We start from the raw sequence: 13,284 nt of genomic DNA, 5'->3' as shown, positions 1-13,284 counted from the left end.
ATGCAGTATGTATGTAGCATGCATGTAGTATATATGTAGTATGTATGTGGTATGTATGTAGCATGTAGTATGTATGTAGCATGCATGTAGTATGTATGTAGCATGCATGTAGTATATATGTAGTATGTATGTAGCATGTAGTATGTAGCATGCATGTAGTATATATGTAGTATGTATGTAGCATGTAGTATGTATGTAGCATGCATGTAGTATATATGTAGTATGTATGTAGCATGTAGTATGTATGTAGCATGCATGTAGTATGTATGTAGCATGCATGTAGTATGTATATGGTATGTATGTAGCATGTAGTATGTATGTAGCATGCATGTAGTATATATGTGTTATGTATGTGGTATGTATGTAGCATGCATGTAGCATGCATGTAGTATGTATGTAGTATGTATGTAGTATATATGTAGTATGTATGTAGCATGTAGTATGTATGTAGCATGCATGTAGTATATATGTAGTATGTATGTAGCATGTAGTATGTATGTAGCATGCATGTAGTATATATGTAGTATGTAGCATGTAGTATGTATGTAGCATGCATGTAGTATATATGTGTTATGTATGTAGCATGTAGCATGCATGTAGCATGCATGTAGTATGTATGTAGTATATATGTGGTATGTATGTAGCATGCAGTATGTATGTAGCATGCATGTAGTATATATGTAGTATGTATGTTGCATGTAGTATTTATGTAGTATGAATGTAGCATGTATGTAGTATGTAGTATGAATGTAGCATGTATGTAGTATGCATGTTGTATGTATGTAGCATGTAATTTTTTTTTTTTTTTTTTTTTTTTTACATTTAACACATTAGCCGGATGATGGGACTACTACTGTCCCATCATTGGCTAATGTGTCAATCACTGTCATGGTAGCAGGCATCGCCCGATGGGACTTGTAGTCCCATCGGACGATGCCTGCACAGACCCCCGGAGCCTGCACAGACCACCGGCAGGCCGGCACAGCCCCCCGGCAGGCCGGCACAGCCCCCCGGCAGGCCGGCACAGCCCCCCGGAGCCTGCACAGCCCCCCGGCAGGCCGGCACAGCCCCCCGGCAGGCCGGCACAGCCCCCCGGAGCCTGCACAGACCACCGGCAGGCCGGCACAGACCACCGGAGCCTGCACAGACCCCCTGGCAGGCCGGCACAGCCCCCCGAAAGGCCCGTACAGACCCCAGAGAGGCTGTACAAGGGCAGGAAAGGGTTTTTCTTATTCCGATACCGGAAGTCCCATAGACTTGAATGGGACTTCCGGTATCGGAATCGGCGATACCGATACTTTTTTTAAAGATCGGCCGATACCATCCGATACGATACTTTGAAGTATCGGACGGTATCGCTCAACTCTATTGGTGACCCTTAATATAGGGTTTTCTTTTCTCTCGGCATTTCACCTAGCATTTCATTTTCTACTGTGAATACCGTGGAGAAGAAGGTGTTTAATATATTAGCCTTTTCCTCATCATCTACAACCATACTTTCCTCACAATTTTTTAATGGGCCTACACTTTCACTTTTGATTCTTTTACTATTGATATAGTTGAAGAACAGCTTGGGATTAGTTTTACTCTCCTTAGCAATGTGCTTCTCTGTTTCCTTTTTGGCAGCTTTAATTACTTTTTTAGATAAATAATTTTTCTCCTTATAGTTTTTTAGAGCTTCAGCAGTGCCATCCTGCTTTAGTAGTTTAAATGCTTTCTTTTTACTGTTAATTGCCCCTCTTACTTTTTTGTTTAGCCACATTGGGTTTTTCCTATTTCTTGTCCTTTTATTCCCATAAGGTATAAACCACTTACAGTGCCTATTAAGGATGTTCTTAAACACTTCCCATTTATTTTCTGTATTCTTATTTCTGAGGACATTGTCCCAGTCAACCAGATTAAGGGCATCTCTAAGCTGGTCAAACTTTGCCTTCCTAAAGTTCAGTGTTTTTGTGACTCCCTGACATGTCCCCCTAGCGAAAGACAAGTGAAACTGTACAATATTGTGGTCGCTATTTCCTAGATGCCCAACAACCTGCAGATTTGTTATTCTGTCAGGTCTATTAGATAGTATTAGGTCTAAAAGTGCTGCTGCTCTAGTTGGATTCTGCACCAATTGGGAAAGATAATTATTCTTGGCTATTAGCAGAAACCTGTTGCCTTTATGGGTTTCGCAGGTCTCTGTTTCCCAGTTAATATCCGGATAGTTAAAGTCCCCCATAACAAGGACCTCATTATGGGTTGCAGCTTCATCTATCTGCCTTAGTAGTAAACTTTCCATGATTTCTGTTATATTTGGGGGTTTGTAACAGACCCCAAAGAGAATCATCAACTACTAAAAATGCCTGACTGCTGTGCTGGCCAACAAGGGTTTTGCCTCCAAGTATTAAGTCTTGCTTGCCAGAGGGTTCAAATACTAATTTCTCACTGAAAAATGCAAATATATTTATATACTTTATACAATGTGATATTCTGTATTTTAATTTTTGAGATCTCTCAATAATAATATTAACCTACACTTAAAATTATAGACTGTTCATGTATTTGTCAGTGAACAAACTTACAAAATCAGCAAGAGATCAAATATTTATTTACTTCACTGTATATAGGATTTGCCAATCGTATTATTGCCTGGATGATAGGGGCCAGCTGAGAGTTCTTCACTCCAAAGATCACAGCGGGTAGTTCTCTGTGACTTGTGATCTCTGTGATAACAATATGGCCAACCCAATCTGTTGGAAATAGAAATGAAACCTTTCCACCTTGTGGATACAGACGATTTCCAAAAGCTAATGGCAGTCAGATTCTCCCAGTACTAGTTGCCCAATTGCCATTATTTATCTAAGGAAGATGTGCCTGCACTACACCAGCATGTTGCAGACATCACCCGTTCCTTGAAAAAAGTGATGTGTGACAAGGCACATTTCAACACTGGCATCTGGCATAGACAGGGGAATTACAGCTCGCTGACTGAGCATTGGATGACTCTGGTGACTGTGGGAGTAGGCAGGGAAGGGGCTACTCCACAATCTTGGAATCCCCAAGACTTGTAGGGTGCTTGGGGATGGAGAATTTACTCACTACACACCAGAGGAAGGAGAACTAAACTACTAGACAACAGTGCTTGATGAAATAAACTACTAAATACCTAAAGTTTTGTAATTAAAACAATACACACCAGAAGATGGAGAACTAAACTGCTAGACAACAGGACTTGGGGAAATAAAGTACTAAACCCCTAAAGTTAGAAAACTAAAACAATACACACCAGAATATGGAGACATAAACTATTAGACAACAGGGGTTGGAAAACTTAACTACCAATCACCTAGCTTTGGAGAACTAAACCACTACACACCAAGAAATGGTAAACTAAAACACTAGACACCAAGTTGTCACTAGTCAGCAAATCTTGGAGTCCCCAAGGCTTGTGGGGCAAAGCTCTGTATGTGACCTTTCCTCCACTGTTTCTGCCTCCTTCACCTCCTGTAGGTACTCCATCTGTGCCATCAAGTTCTCCCTTAGTGAGATGTAAGGTTCAAGCAGGAACACGGGATGCATTGACTGTCTGAGCAGACAGTGATGCAGTATCGTCTGAGCCCGACGGAGCCCCTCCTCAACTGTCCTCACAGTCTCTGTCGGCGGTGCCGGTAACTGTGCATGTGAGTGGGCCTTCACTGTGCGGATGCTCCGGGACCAATCAGTGGTCCCTGCTGCAGTGTCTGACAAGGGTACAGGCCACTGTCCAGTATGAGCCTGATATGGCTCGGCAAATGTTTGCTGGCATGGCCAGGGTGTAGGTGTCTGTCCGGTCACCAGACACTCTCATGGGGCACGTGTATTGACTTCACGGACATGGAGCATTCTGCGCCTTGCTTTCTGGTAGTTACTGGGCTTACACTGCATGTCCCTTTCTCCCTGGTTCCCGCTGTTGGCGGCAGGCGACAACCGTCACTGGTCTGCACACTGCTGGTACTCTCAGGTTGTATCACTTCTGCCCCTGGCTGTTGCTCACATGGCTTTCCTAAGCTTTGTGTGCACAGCTCTGCACACAGGTACCTGCTGTCTCTTCATCCCCCTACAGAGACACACTATCCAACTGTGCAGAAAATATCCCCCTCCACCATACTGTACTATCCAGGCCGTGCAATGGTTGTCTCCATTGAACCTATAGTCAGTGAAGATCATGTGCGATAACGGTGTGAACCTGTTGGCGGACCTACTCTGGGCAACATCACAACATCAATTTTATGAGCACTAATTGTTAACAAAACATGCTAGATTCAATGTCAATCGAATTATTTAGTGTTGAGGTAAATAGCAATGATTTTTGTGGCTATAGCCTAGCTTTATTTTTGCTTAGGTATGTCCAATAAGAACGGTACAAACTGTTGTATAATATAAAGTAATTTTTGGACCTCACCTAATTACAATTAGGCCGTTAAAAAACTTTAAAATCTTATTTTAGCCTAAATAATTAAATTGTTCTACCCATATGTGGACTTATTGCTGGCGGAAAATATTGTTTGGTACGTTGACTTTCACAAGCACTAACTGTGCAAACACATGTTATTGGAGGGCTTTACTTGATTCAGGAATTGTTAGGTGTCGGATTCCTGGCACTGCACAGCGGGAATCCAGAGCCAGACATCCTGCAGTCTCCCATTCTACCTCGAACGCTCCGGGTGTTGCTCAGCAAACATGGCAAGACAGGCTTGCTGCTCAGACTCGCTCTGACAGCCTGGATGTTACTGCCACCTCTGGTGCAGCAATGGCAGCGCAACCTGCTTTGCAGGGAACCGCTCCTGAGGCTAAGTCCTCATGCCGTGCTACTGGGCATGCCCACAACTTGACCTCTCACTGGAGAGCAGGCGTCACATGCTCAGGTCCTGCGTCGGATCTGATTGGTCCTTCCCAAGCTAATGGAAGGTTCCGGAAGCGCATCCCTATAAAAAGCCCACAGGGCGGCTCGGCGATGCGCTAGTGTAGACTTATCTTGCTATGTGTGTGAATGGTGATGGATGCATGGACTGGTGGCTGACTCATTATGAAACCCCTTCCCTCGGATAATACGATTGGTGACAGAGTGTGTTCTTAGGTCAGCACCAGGGAGTGGCAAGCTACGCCACAGTGCTCCCTCGCCTACACTAGCATGCGTCGGTGCCCGGTTCTCGGCGCCGACGCTTGCGGCTATAGTTGACGCTGCATTAGCAGCAGCTATTGGTGTTCGCGGCTGCGACGCCACACGCTGACTCCTGTGACGATAACAGGGCCAGCGCCTTTGCATATATTTCTGGCAAGCGACTCTGTGTCTGAACAGAGCCGCTCCTAACGTTCGGGTGGCGTTAACCCGTGCGCACTACGTCACCTTCTGGTGCATCTGCCATTACCCAGCAGCGGTCTTACCAACTACCGCACGGTGGACCCCGGGCAGCGAACGCACCTCTTATTATTTTATATCTGATGCGTTCCGCCGACCATAACATTACACTAGCGCCAGGGTCTGGCTGACAATGGCAGACGTGCAGCAGCTGCAGCGCTACATTCGGCAGCTGGAGAGCAGGTTGGCGGCTATCGAGAGCACCAACTCAGCTGCGAATACTGCGCTAGCTGTCGCCCAGACGGTCGCTGAGGCCGTCTCACGTGTGCCCACACTCTTGCCCTCGCCGACAATCTCCTCCCTCCCGCTCCCCGATACGTTTTCGGGTGAAAGCGCCACCTGTAGGGGATTCGTCAGTCAGTGCTCCATTCACCTGGAGTTGCTGGCTGCACGGTTTCCTACAGAGCGGGCTAAGGTGGGCTTAATTGTCTCCTTATTGTCTGGCCGGGCATTGCAGTAGGCCACGCCATTGTGGGAACGTGATGATCCCGTGGTTCAGGGGCCTGCTCAATTCCTCGCGGCTCTGAAGCAGGTCTTCTTAGGACCACGGGTCACGCACGATACGGCTCTCCAACTGTTGTCGTTAACACAAGGGTCACTCTCGGTTAGCCATTATGCTGTCCGATTTCGGACATTGGCTTCCGAACTGGAGTTGCCGGACAAAGTATTAGTCCCAGTGTTCTGGAGAAGCCTAGCTGAGCACGTCAAGGATGCTGTAGCTACCCGAGATATTCCCACAACTCTGGAGGAATTGATCGCCGTCTCCACCCGTATTGATCTCCGGTTCACGGAGCGTGGGTTGGAGAGGACTCAATCCAGACGTAAAATTAACATGGCTCCCACCTTTACCGAACCGCTGAGCCATTCCGCACAGGAGTCTCCCTCCACCGAGCCCATGGAGGTATCTCGCACCGGCACTAAGCCACGTCAGGTGCGGGGCTCCGTGCGCTGTTATCACTGCCAACACTTTGGCCACTCGGCTGGCACGTGTCCTCAGCGGCCGAAGGGACGACCCCGTTCCATGGTTGTAGGTGGTGGTCAGTCCCAGATGGAGTCCTTTTCGCCTAAGCCGGTATTCCGGGGTACCCTAGATAACGGTTTCTCCACCTGGGAGGCAGAGGTCACTCTGGATTCCGGGGCCGAGGGGAACTTTATGTCCTCGAGTTTTGCCCAGAGTCACACTATCCCTCTCGTATTACTCCCACAACCTCTGACCATCAGGGTGGTGGATGGGGCACCATTGCCATCTCAAGTGACCCATCAGACGGTCCCACTCGGTCTTGACATTTCCCCCTCACATCGGGAGACCCTGTCCTTGCTTATTATGCCTCATGGCATCGATCAGGTACTCCTTGGGGTTCCCTGGCTTCGTTGTCACTCCCATCACATTGATTGGGCTTCGGGGAGAATATTGGGCTGGAGCAAGGACTGCGAGGGTAGGTGTCTCAGGGACAGTCTTCAGGTAGCATCTACGGAGCTGCCTACAGATCTCTCCACGCTCCCTGAACCTTACCATCAATATGCAGACGTCTTCTCTAAGAAGTCCGCGGAGACACTCCCGCCGCACCGCCCCTATGACTGCCCGATTGACCTCCTGCCAGGCACAGAACCTCCTCGAGGTTGTGTTTACCCATTATCTCTCCCGGAGATGGAGGCAATGTCCCAATACATCCGGGAGAACCTGGCACAGGGCTTTATCAGGAAGTCGGTGTCACCGGCCGGGGCAGGCTTCTTCTTCGTTCAGAAGAAGAGCGGAGAGTTACGCCCTTGCATCGACTACCGGGGTCTCAATGCCATCACGGTAAAGAATAAGTACCCTCTTCCGTTGATCTCCGAGTTGTTCGACAGGTTGCGTGGGGCACGACTCTTTACTAAGCTAGATCTACGAGGGGCATATAACCTGATCCGTATTCGCGAGGGAGACGAGTGGAAGACAGCTTTTAATACTCGGGATGGCCATTATGAATATCTGGTCATGCCCTTCGGCCTTTGTAATGCGCCTGCTGTCTTCCAGGACTTCGTCAACGACGTCTTCCGTGACATGCTTTCTACCTCGGTGGTGGTCTATCTGGATGACATCCTCATCTTTTCGCCAGATTTGCCCACCCACCGGAAAGATGTCTGCAGGGTATTTGACCGCCTACGGGCGAATTCCCTGTTCGCCAAGCTGGAGAAGTGTCAGTTCGAGCAGGAGTCCTTGCCATTTCTGGGCTACATCATTTCGACCCAGGGGTTTGCTATGGATCCGGCCAAACTGCAAGCGGTTATGGACTGGCAGGAACCCCATTCTCTTAAAGCGGTGCAGCGCTTTTTAGGGTTCGTTAACTATTACCGCCAGTTTATACCCCACTTCTCCACCCTGGTAGCTCCTTTGGTTGCTCTCACGAAAAAAGGAGCTAATCCTAAGGCGTGGACCGAACAGGTTTCTAAGGCCTTTTCCTCCATAAAGTCCCACTTTGGAGGCGCTCCCATTTGACACCGTCCCGATGTGGATAAGCCGTTTATCCTTGAGGTAGACGCTTCTTCCGTCGGTGCAGGAGCAGTCCTTTACCAAAAGGATGCTCAAGGTCAGAAGCATCCCTGCTTCTTCTATTCTAAGACCTTCTCACCGGCGGAGAAAAATTACTCCATCGGCGACAGGAAGCTGCTGGCCATGAAATTGGCTTTTTCCGAGTGGAGACATCTCCTGGATGGAGCCCGGTTCCCCTTTCAGGTCTTCATGGACCATAAAAACCTGGTCTATCTTCAGATGGCCCAACGCCTGAATTCCTGTCAGGCCAGGTGGTCGCTCTTCTTTTCTCGCTTCCGCTTCACCCTACACTACCTCTACGGGGAGAAGAACGTCCGAGCAGATGCCCTCTCACGCTCGGTGGTCTCAGCGGAGGAGGGAGAAGCGGAGCCTCGGTTAATTCTCCCTCCGGAGAGTTTTACGACCGTGGCTCCTATCGCTCTCGAGTCGGTACCGCCAGGCAAGACCTTGGTGCCCCCTCGACTACGGCCGGAGGTTCTTGCCTGGGCACATGCCTCCAGGCTAGGTGGCCATTTTGGTAATAAACGGACCACCGAACTCCTGGCAAGGTCATATTGGTGGCCACATATGGCTCGAGACGTCAAGGCATACGTGAAAGCATGCGTCTCGTGTGCCAGGTACAGGCCCTCTAGAGGCCGACGGGGCTCTTGTTTCCCCTGCCAGTAGTGGATAGACCATGGGAAATGGTGGGCATGGACTTTATAGTTGGCCTGCCCAAATTCCAGTGGCAGTACGGTCATCTGGGTGGTTACCGACCATTTTTCCGAAATGGTACATCTGGTGCCACTCGCACGCCTACCCTCCGCCCGAGGTCTGGCCGTCCTGTTCATTAAGCATGTATTCCGTTTATATGGTATGCCGGACAAAATCGTAAGTGACCGAGGTCCCCAGTTTGCGTCTCGTTTTTGGAGGGAGCTCTGCAGCTTACTCAGCATCGAGCTAAATCTGTCTTCCGCCTACCATCCCGAGACGAATGGCTTGGTCGAAAGGGCCAATCAGACCTTGGTCACCTATCTACGACATTTTGTCTCTGCCAGGCAGGATGACTGGGCATCCTTGCTGCCTTGGGCTGAGTTTGCCCTAAACAATGCGGTGGCTGATTCCACTGGTCAGACGCCTTTTCTCCTAAATTATGGTCAACACCCTCGCGTCCCTGTCCCAATCCCGGTGTCCTCCACTGACTCCAGGGTGGCAGACTGGGCAGTGGAGGCCCGGGACATTTGGGATCGCATGCAGGATGCTATCCGGGCATCTAAAGAAAGGATGAGGGCGTCCGCCGACACGCATCGGCGACCTGCACCAAGCTTCTCCCCTGGCAACATGGTGTGGCTCTCCTCCCGGAATATCAAACTGCGGGTCGAGTCTCCCAAATTCGCACCACGTTACATTGGACTGTTCAAGGTCCTCGAGCGACTTAGCTCAGTGGTCTACCGCCTGGCTCTTCCTCCACATTTGGCCATATCGGACAGTTTCATGTGTCCCTCCTCAAACCAGTTCACATGGTCCGGTTTTCTGAGCCATCCACCGGGTCATCAGACTTATCGTCTGACGAGTTTGAGGTTAACGCCATCGTGGGGCGCAGGTTTGTCCGTGGCAAAAAGTTTTATTTGGTGGACTGGAAGGGTCATGGTCCCGAAGCTCGGACCTGGGAGCCGGTGGAGAACATTCATGCACCACTCCTGATCGCAGCTTTTGAGCGCAGTGAGGCTCAGAGGGGAGGGGGCCCTAGGGGGGGTAATGTTAGGCGTCGGATTCCTGGCACTGCACAGTGGGAATCCAGAGCCAGACATCCTGCGGTCTCCCATTCTTCCTCAACTGCTCCGGGTGTTGCTCAGCAAACACGGCGAGCCAGGCTTGCTGCTCAGACTCGCTCTGACAGCCTGGAAGTTGCTGCCACCTCTGCTGCAGCAATGGCAGCGCAACCTGCTTTGCAGGGAACTGCTCCTGAGGCTAAGTCCTCATGCCGTGCTACTGGGCATGCCCGCAACTTGACCTCTCACTGGAGAGCAGGGGTCACATGCTCAGGTCCTGCGTCGGATCTGATTGGTCCTTCCCAAGCTAATGGAAGGTTCCGGAAGAGCATCCCTATAAAAAGCCCACAGGGCGGCTCGGCGATGCACTAGTGTAGACTTATCTTGCTATGTGTGTGAATGGTGACGGATGCATGGACTGGTGGCTGACTCATTATGAAACCCCTTCCCTCGGATAATACGATTGGTGACAGAGTGTGTTCTTAGGTCAGCACCAGGTAGTGGCAAGCTACGCCACAGTGCTCCCTCGCCTACACTAGCGTCCGTCGGTGCCCGGTTCTCGACACCGACGCTTGCGGCTATAGTTGCCGCTGCATTAACAGCAGCTATTGGTGTTCACGGCTGCGACGCCACACGCTGACTCCTTTGGCGATAACAGGGCCAGCGCCTTTGCATATATTTCTGGCAAGCGACTCTGTGTCTGAACAGAGCCGCTCCTAACGTTCGGGTGACGTTAACCCGTGCGCACTACGTCACCTTCTGGTGCATCTGCCATTACCCAGCAGCGGTCTTACCAACTACCGCACGGTGGACCCCGGGCGGCGAACGCACCTCTTATTATTTTATATCTGGTGCGTTCCGCCGACCATAACAGGAATATTGTTAAATTCATATAAAAAAATTTTTTGCTCATAATACAACCTGCTCATTCATTAAACTGAATGAGTTTAAGTTGCCTTAGAAGGTGGTGTACCAAGTACCTTAGGCTTAACTGTTCCTGTATCTGCAAATCAATTTTTGTCGTATGTGTCTTCCATTGAAATTTTAAACTTTATCTAAAAATATTTTAGTCATAGGCGGCCTCAATAGTAAAAAGCTGCTCACACTTGTCAAACACTATGTTTGACGAGTGTGACCAACCTGTCAATCACTTTCCAAGCGATGCTTCAAATCGCTTGGAAAGTGCTTGAGAAAATCGCGGCAAAATCACGAACAGAATCGCGGTAAAATCGCGGTGAAATCGCGCGGAAAAAAACGCGCGATTTCTGGGAAGGAGTCCGGTTTTTAGTGTGCATTTTAAAACGGTACGTGGGCCCATAGCCTAAAATATTTTTCTGGAGAAATGTGTCCTAATGCTATTGTCTCTCCAGTGAGAAAATGTCACAACCACGAATGCTACCTTGGCAGGTTCATGCTCATAAAGAAAACTGTGGCAACAGTCCACAGCATTGTTGTGAGACATATGGATGTTAAATTGGAGTTTTGATAAAGGCATTCAAACTATTGACCTTTTTTATGTGTTTTATTTTTTTAGTCTTCTTATACAAAAGAACATAAAAATATTAAATAATTAATTTTTTTGTGAAAAAATCCAATCCCCTCCCGGGATCAACACCCTTATCCACCCATCTATCCCTCACAAGGTTTTAATTGGGAGCTACTAGGGATGGGCGAGTCTACTCGCTAGGACTCGTTACTCGGCGAATAGTAAGGGACTCGCTGGACTCGTTACTCGGCGAGTCTCCCAGTGATTACTCGCACAGTAACGAGTCCAATGCAAGTCAATGGCAATCCTAGTTTTGTCAGAGTTTTTTTTTCTCACTCGCTAGACTCGCTATATCACATCGCTGTCAACAGCGAGTCTGAGTGAGTCTACGATTCCGAGTCCTGTATACTGGATTCGGAACTCGTTTATACAGAATCTGTTATGTTCCTACAAGTTTCCAAGACAGCCTATGTCAACACACAGCGATTGTGAGCGAGTCTGAACGAGTCTACGAATCCCGAGTCCTGTATACTGGATTCGGGACTCGCAAATATAGAATCTGTTATGTTCCTACAAAGCTTCCGAGACAGCCTAGCGTGTTAGGTCAGAAAACTTTTTTAGATGGACAAGCATGTTAGCCAATCATATTCAGTAATGTTGGTTGTGGCAGGACTTTGATTGGCTTCTGTCCATCGTGATGCCTATGTCATGTATGAGAGGCGAGGCTGTATATAAGCCTTTTCCACCGCCATTTCCTCTACATTCCTGAGAGATCTGAGATAGAGCAGGGTGAGGTAGATGCTTGAGCAGATCATAGGGATTGTCAGTTAGTGTAGGGAAACTTCAAGATTATATTAAACCCAAACAGCTCTTCTGAGAGCTACCAGGAGGACAGAGGAGTACTGTGTAGACTGTAGGCAGGCAGGCAGGGAGGATCAAGCCTTACAGTGCAGTTGTCAGGATTCGTACCGGGGTCTAGTCTGTGTTCCACAGCAAGTCTCGCTGCCTTACTGGTTGTGCCACACAACCAGTCTTATTATACAGTTTCTGATCAACTAGTTCTTTTTCGTTCTTCCTCCGTTCTGGTGATTGGCTGCTTCACTGTTTCCTGTGCTTATGTCCCGCCTTTTTCCTATTTAGCACTCCACAGGGCATTCTCTCCTTGCCGGTGAGTCTTCTGTGGTACGGATTCCTGTCTCCCTACAGCGCTGCCCGGTACAACCTCTGACAGCTTCCCGGTCTCTCTTTCTTCGAGTACCTCTGGGACTCCAGCTTTCCGCTTTTGTCTTTGCTGTAAGCTTAGTATTTTTGTGTTAGTTTGGGGTTTCGTGGTTTTCCCCTTCAGGTTCATTCACTCTTTAGTTTCACACTAGTAGTCCTCCTTGCTGCTGCTTGTCTCTCTTAGGTTGTACTGCACTCATTCCACCCTCGGCTTACCCTCACTGTAGCTCCCTGCACTTACGCCGAGGTAGGGACCGCCGCCCAGTTGTCGCCCACCGGCTAGGGTGGGACCGGCAAGTAGGTAGGGTCAGTGGGGGGTGGAGCTCAGTGGCACCTTCTTCCCCCGCCGTGTGGTGGAATCATAACAGAATCACCGGCCATCCCTATGGACGCTATGACCTCTTTAGTCAATCAAATGCAGGGTCTTACTCAGCTGGTGCAAGATCTTGCTGCGCAGGTCCAGCGTCAGGAGCAGATTCAAGCAGCTGCCGTTGTAGGGACAACTTATTCTGAGCCTAGAGTTAACTTACCCGAGCCATTTTTCGGAGATAGAAGCCAATTTGCTTCTTTTAGAGAAAATTGTAAATTATATTTCCAATTACGACCTTTTTCTTCTGGCCCCCCAGCTCAAAGAGTCCGTATCATAATCTCTCGCTTACGGGAGGGACCCCAAGAGTGGGCCTTCTCTCTGCCGCCAGATTCAAATCTCCGTGATTCAGTAGACAACTTCTTTCAAGCCTTGGGGAATATTTATGATGAGCCTGACCAAGTCGCTCTGGCCAAGGCAAACCTTACCTCCCTGACCCAGGGTGATCAGGAGGTGGAGGTTTATTGCACCCAGTTTCGTAGATGGAGCTTAGCTACCCGTTGGAATGATCCCGCCCTTCGGAATCAATTTCAGCGGGGCCTTTCACCA

Source organism: Dendrobates tinctorius, unplaced genomic scaffold (genome assembly GCF_039654945.1).
Source record: "Dendrobates tinctorius isolate UK_male_01 unplaced genomic scaffold, ASM3965494v1 ptg000031l, whole genome shotgun sequence".
Taxonomy (NCBI): domain Eukaryota; kingdom Metazoa; phylum Chordata; class Amphibia; order Anura; family Dendrobatidae; genus Dendrobates; species Dendrobates tinctorius.
The sequence above is the reverse complement of the archived record's forward strand: the minus strand, read 5'-3'. Positions refer to the sequence as shown.